Here is a 6,034-nt window from a genome sequence, read left to right on the forward strand (position 1 = left end):
GCAGAACAACGCGATAATTATCATTTAACACAGGCCGATTCGGTCAACCACCTGTGTCTGACAAAGTTAACAAGTTCCCCTATAATGACATTTCTTAACTACATGAATAGAAAGACTACAATAGTTAAACAAAATAAAAAATAATGTTATGAACTGTGGGTTTCTACTACCGCCGCACTACGGTGTCGTTATTACACACGTTGGAACCAAAAACCCCGAGGTTACGTGAAGGCAGCATGGACATTAAGCTGCCCTCTGGATTTTAACTGCATACATTTTAAAACAATGAAACACACATGGTGGTGGACTGACCTGCACAAAGAGACAGATTTAAAATGATAACATATATACATTAAAATATCCTATACTGTTATATTATAACACACAACTAACTCGAAAAGGGCAGCTTAGTGGTCATTTAGCCAAGTGCAATTCAATTCAACTATTTGTGGTCAGAAGATCTTGTGAATAATATATTAAGATTATATCCCATGCGTTGCATATCCATAGGTACGGAGCCCCCTCGGGGACATGGAGAAGAGGAAAACAATTATTAGATAAAAAAAAAAAAAAAAAGGTGCAAAACCCCGTTGCAGTTTGTAGACGCACTCCTCTCCCTCCTCAAGCTGCAGATTGTGACCAATTCTTGATGTTTAGCTCGGATGACGCGCGTATCGAACTGTTCTGATAAAAACGACACTGTAGCTCGTTGTCTACCTTGCTATGGTTGAAAAGTCATGTTGTTTGTATTTTTACAACGTTATGTTCATGAGTTATTGATCCGTGCAATTCGAATCTGTCAATAACTCAGCTCAGAGGGACGTGCATGTCCCCTCGCTCTGAGTGTTCTCTTGAGGTGCCTTCACTTATGTGAAACCCTTTATATATACAGTCTATGTGTGGAACCCGTGCCTACTGCCAAGCACTGATGTTATATCTTTATATTTAAGGCCAAGCTCAAAGTAAAATCGATGAACCGCTCCATTTTTGTGGTTTCTGTGTTGCCGTAGCAGCCGAACTGACCAGGTACATTGAGCTAAATGAAAAGTTTTGCGATATCTCGCAAAAGTATTGCGAGATCTCGCAATACTTTTGCGAGATATCCCCAAACATTTTTTTTTCAAATAATTTTTTTTTCTTCTCCATGTCCCCTAGGGGGCTCCGTACATATGCGTCATTTACGCTGGGGACACCCTGGGGAAAAGTATAACTTATAAATGTTCTGAAAAATTGCGTGCACAAAGAAATGTAATAGGCCTAAACCAAAACACTGGTTTAGCTTCAAGATGTGCAATTTGGACATGTTAGTAAACTTTTAATAGACAATGTAAAACAAAACATGGCTCCCGCTTGACAGCAGAAGGGCGCAGGCATAGCACTTTAAAAAGAAAAATTGATGAAAACTGAATGCATAGTTTAAATGCTAAAATGAAAAATACAACTTCCTCCCCCAGACCCCCCGGCAGGGGTTCGGTTTGCTAACATTGTTTTCACAACATGTGAGTGTGCATTTGTCTCTGTGGAGAATAGGCGTGTTCAAGTGGAGATCATTGGCTTCCTCAATCATTTCCCCCTGGCCACACACAATAGTTCGTACCAGCGCCGTATAGACTGAGAGTTACGTCATCTCCGTTCACTCCAACGGACCACTTTTTTACAGCAATGGCGGATCTTGGAGCCTCTCAATCGTTCCCCGGAAGTTAGCGCCAAGGCTAGCAGAGCTGTAGAGTTGCAGCATAATAGATCGTTCGTGACGGACTTTTAAAGGTAAGAAGAAGTTTAAAGATTTATATTGCGGATATTATCAGTACATCTGATTCAAATTAACATGTGTATTAAAGGATGTCAGTGGATTATCCCTAAATTAGTAGATTTAGGGAACGTTTACAGATAACAGATAAAGCTAGGATACCGGATCAAGTTAGCAACACACGTTGAACAGCCTTTTAATTGTAAATTCCGTTCTCTTAATGTCATTTCGTCCAACATTGTTGAATTAGAGAAGAGGGGCTTCTAAACGGGATTGTATGCGGGGGTGGAGGGAGTTAAATATTAGATAAATATAACTTTGGTGCGTGTAAGAGTGAGTGTTTTTAGCAGAGCTATATGGTGTCCTTGTGATTATGTTGATTATTACCTGTCTGTATAATGTTGCAGCTCAGCTGATTTTGGATTGATGGCAAAGGGAGAGGGACTTACGTGAGAGTGAAAACACAAGGTAAGTTTAATACTACTGTTTTATATAAGTAAGCATACTAAACATGTATTCTATCACTGTATTATATAAGTAATCTTGTTAGTAACCTACTGTATGGCAGGTGGAGGGGCAGTGATGTTACAGGTGGAGGAGCAAAACTGCAAGACTGCAAACTCACAAGACAGAGAAATCAAAGTTTGTTCTCCAGAGAAGAGGTTGATTTCATTGTTTTCTTGAGAGCTGCATTTTCCTTCCTGATTTTTCTTAGTGCAGACTTTGCTTTTTTGGTGATTCCTTCTTGGCTCTTTAATTTTCTCTTTAATTTTTTTAATAGATCTGTTTGACTGGCTGCTGGTTCCCTCGTATGCTGACTGGCTGCTGGTTCCCTCGTATGCTGACTGGCTGCTGGTTCCCTCGTATGCTGACTGGCTGCTGGTTCCCTCGTATGCTGACTGGCTGCTGGTTCCCTCGTATGCTGACTGGCTGCTGGCTGAGTGGGTGGTGTCCACCCTCCCTGTCTCTCCTCACTAGCCATGTCCTCTCTTTCTTCACCCTCACTTTCCTTTCTCTCAGTCTCCTCATCCCTTCTTCCCTCAATCTTTGAGACTAATGTAAGTAGAAGACATGGCACTGTAGATTTTCGAACATTTAAAATATTATACCACTTAAAAATAAGAAATATGACTTTTGTTACTAAGAGTTCATACTTATTATACCTGTGTCACCTTTCACACTATAGCTGTGATCATGAGCTATGGGCTTTGTAGATACAGGTCCCGGGGTGAATCGTGGTGCAGGGGCCCTTCTCTTTTTGACCACAGGGCGATGCACGAAGATGGTGGGTATAGCCTCTGCTCTCAGCCTAGTCTTGCCCTTTTTTGTCTTGACAAACTGGTCTGCATCAAAATGTGCCTGCGGAGTGACTTGAGGTTACTTCACACACAGAACAACTCACATACATATTCCATAGTGGTTGAATACACGGTATTAGGAAACACTTTAAACTTTAAACTTACTGGACATGTTATACTCATTACATACTGTATATAAAATATGACCAAGAATGTGAGACAACTTTATAGAAATTCATATCAAATCTGTTACTGATGCCATTTTTCATACTTTGTCAAACTCACAAATAATAAAGTTCCATAACTTCAGTTGGGAACAAAGACCACACCTTATCTCCCCAAGGCAATTTCCCATCCAATAGGTGTGTTTTATAGGTGTGTATAACCCTTTCTCCTGTCTGTTACTCCCTCTTTCAGCACAAGAACCAGAGGGGGATTCAATGGAGCCTGAATACCTGCATTGAGACCCTCACCCTGCACCCTGAGTCTCAACTCTGTGTTTTTCAAGCCTTTCCCTGTTTTTTTGTATTAAACAAAACATTAAGCTTTCCCAATGGTGTGGTTTTCGTTTTGTGAAAAAACGGCATTGAGAAACACCCTGGCCGTTTCTCAATCGCGAGGATACTTGCTTGATAGCACATGTCTTCCGAGTCACTTGCTTTAGAAGCGAGGCAAGAATCCTTCCTGGCATTCGGAAAATGAAGGCCGTTTCTTAATCGCGAGGATGCTGGCTTGGTAGTCGCTTACTTCCAAGTCACTTCCTTCAGAAACAAAGCAAGTATGCTTCCAAGCCACGGCTTCGGAAAACGAAGAAGAATGGAACAGGCTAACAAGTGTGCCACTCTCTCTAACGGTTTCAACATAAACTGTACCGAAAATAAATACCTCACGATGTCTATCTAATTATGAACTTGCTTTACTTTCACGGAACACATTTTTGGTGATAACGAACAAATGTAACAAAGTAACATACAGTGGGGCAAAAAAGTATTTAGTAAGCCACCAATTGCGAAAGTTCTCCCACTTAAAAAGATGAGAGAGGCCTGTAATTTTCATTCTAGGTACACTTCAACTATGAGAGACAGAATGGGGAGAAAGAATCCAGGAAATCACATTGTAGGATTTTTAATGAATTAATTGGTAAATTCCTCTGTAAAATAAGTATTTGGTCACCTACAAACAAACAAGATTTCTGGCTCTCACAGACCTGTAACTTCTTCTTTAAGAGCCTCCTCTGTCCTCCACTTGTTAACTGTATTAATGGCACCTGTTTGAACTCGTTATCAGTAAAAAAGACACCTGTCCACAACCTCAAACAGTCACACTCCAAACTCCACTATGGCCAAGACCAAAGAGCTGTCAAAGGACATCAGAAACAAAATTGTAGACCTGCACCGGGCTAGGAAGACTGAATATGCAATAGGTAAGCAGCTTGGTGTGAAGAAATCAACTGTGGGAGCAATTATTAGAAAATGGAAGACATACAAGACCACTGATAATCTTCCTCGATCTGGGGCTCCAAGCAAGATCTCACCCCGTGGGGTCAAAATGATCACAAGAACGGTGAGCAAAAATCCCAGAACCACACGGGGGGACCTAGTCAATGACCTGCAGAGAGCTGGGACCAAAGTAACAAAGGCTACCATCAGTAACACACTACGCCGCCAGGGACTCAAATCCTGCAGTGACAGATGTGTCCCCCTGCTTAAGCCAGTACATGTCCAGGCCCGTCTGAAGTTTGCAAGAGAGCATTTAGATGATCCAGAAGAGGATTGAGATTAACTTTTGTTATTGACCAATTACTTATTTTCCACCATCATTTGCAAATAAATTCTTTAAAAATCAGACAATGTGATTTTCTGGATTTTTTTTCTTCTCATTTTGTCTCTCATAGTTGAGGTATACCTAGGATGAAAATTACAGGCCTCTCTCATCTTTTTAAGTGGGAGAACTTGCACAATTGGTGGCTGACTAAATACTTTTTTGCCCCACTGTATTTACCAACACATGTTCTACGCCACTCCATACTTACATTTAAATGTGTGCTGCGTCGGTTCAGCCATTCTCCGCAAGGGTTTTTGAAATTGGTCCATGCGCAAAGCATTGTGGGGATTTTAAGGACGCAAAGTCTACCCATGTGCAGCCTCAAAATTTCCCCCAAACCAAGGACCCGGCCTCGGTGGAATTCCAAGTATGCTGGAGATTGGAACATTCCTTCAGCGGCACCTCGATGACGTAGCATCCTTGAAATATTGGCTTGGAAGCCAGTATCCTCGAGATTGAGAAACGGCTGAAGAGTGGAACAGGCTAGCAAGTGTGCAGGTGTGCGTCATATGAGAGGCCCCGCCTTACATTTTCCGCCAAAGATTTGGGGAAATTGGTCCGTGCGCAAAGCATTGTGGGGATTTTAAGGGCGCGAAGTCTACCCATGTGCAGCCTCGAAATTACCCCCAAACCAAGGACGCGGCCTCGGTGGAATTCCAAGTATGCTGGATATTGGAACAGTCCTTCGGTGGCACTCGATGACGTAGCATCCTTGAAATATTGGCTTGGAAGCCAGTTTCCTCGCGATTGAGAAATAGCCCCAGAGTCTCTTGGCAACAGGACCTTCCAATCAGCATTCGGCCGGCCGGCGAAGTCCCTCCTTCTATCCGCTATCCGAGAAATCTGTTTTCGCTAAAGCGGCTCTGCAGACAGATAGTGGAATCCTCCATTTACACTGATTCCCAGTTATGCGGGGGCGTTGAGCACACACACACGGGCAAGGCCAGAGCCTCAATAACTCATTGTCTCTGCAGTGTGCATCTGGCTTTTGTAACAATTCTAATGCAGGATAAAAACGTTCTTGCTGTGACTTTTCCCTTAGTTTCCTTTCCAATCCATCAAACCTTGGGATTGGTGATTTTGTCTATTTATTCTAAAGTCACAGCCACATAAAATGAGCAAAATACGCTAATAATGTAATAATAAGAATCAGTCTTTCTAA

The 6,034-nt window shown here is 42.0% G+C and overlaps 1 long non-coding RNA gene across 4 annotated transcripts; it reads left to right on the top strand.

Moving 5' to 3' along the window:
- Positions 1-1,362: 1,362 nt before the first annotated feature.
- Positions 1,363-3,597, top strand: LOC307030363. Of its 4 annotated transcripts, none has more exons than XR_013805632.1 (3): positions 1,363-1,767; positions 2,158-2,218; positions 2,301-3,597. It is a non-coding gene; the product is annotated as an uncharacterized lncRNA (long non-coding RNA). The 4 variants fall into 4 exon arrangements; XR_013805633.1 differs by having other exon boundaries at positions 2,319-3,597; XR_013805634.1 differs by having other exon boundaries at positions 1,682-1,767; positions 2,158-3,035; positions 3,466-3,597.
- Positions 3,598-6,034: the final 2,437 nt, after the last annotated feature.

Source organism: Notothenia rossii (assembly GCF_949606895.1).
Source record: "Notothenia rossii genome assembly, chromosome: 2".
NCBI classification, from domain to species: domain Eukaryota; kingdom Metazoa; phylum Chordata; class Actinopteri; order Perciformes; family Nototheniidae; genus Notothenia; species Notothenia rossii.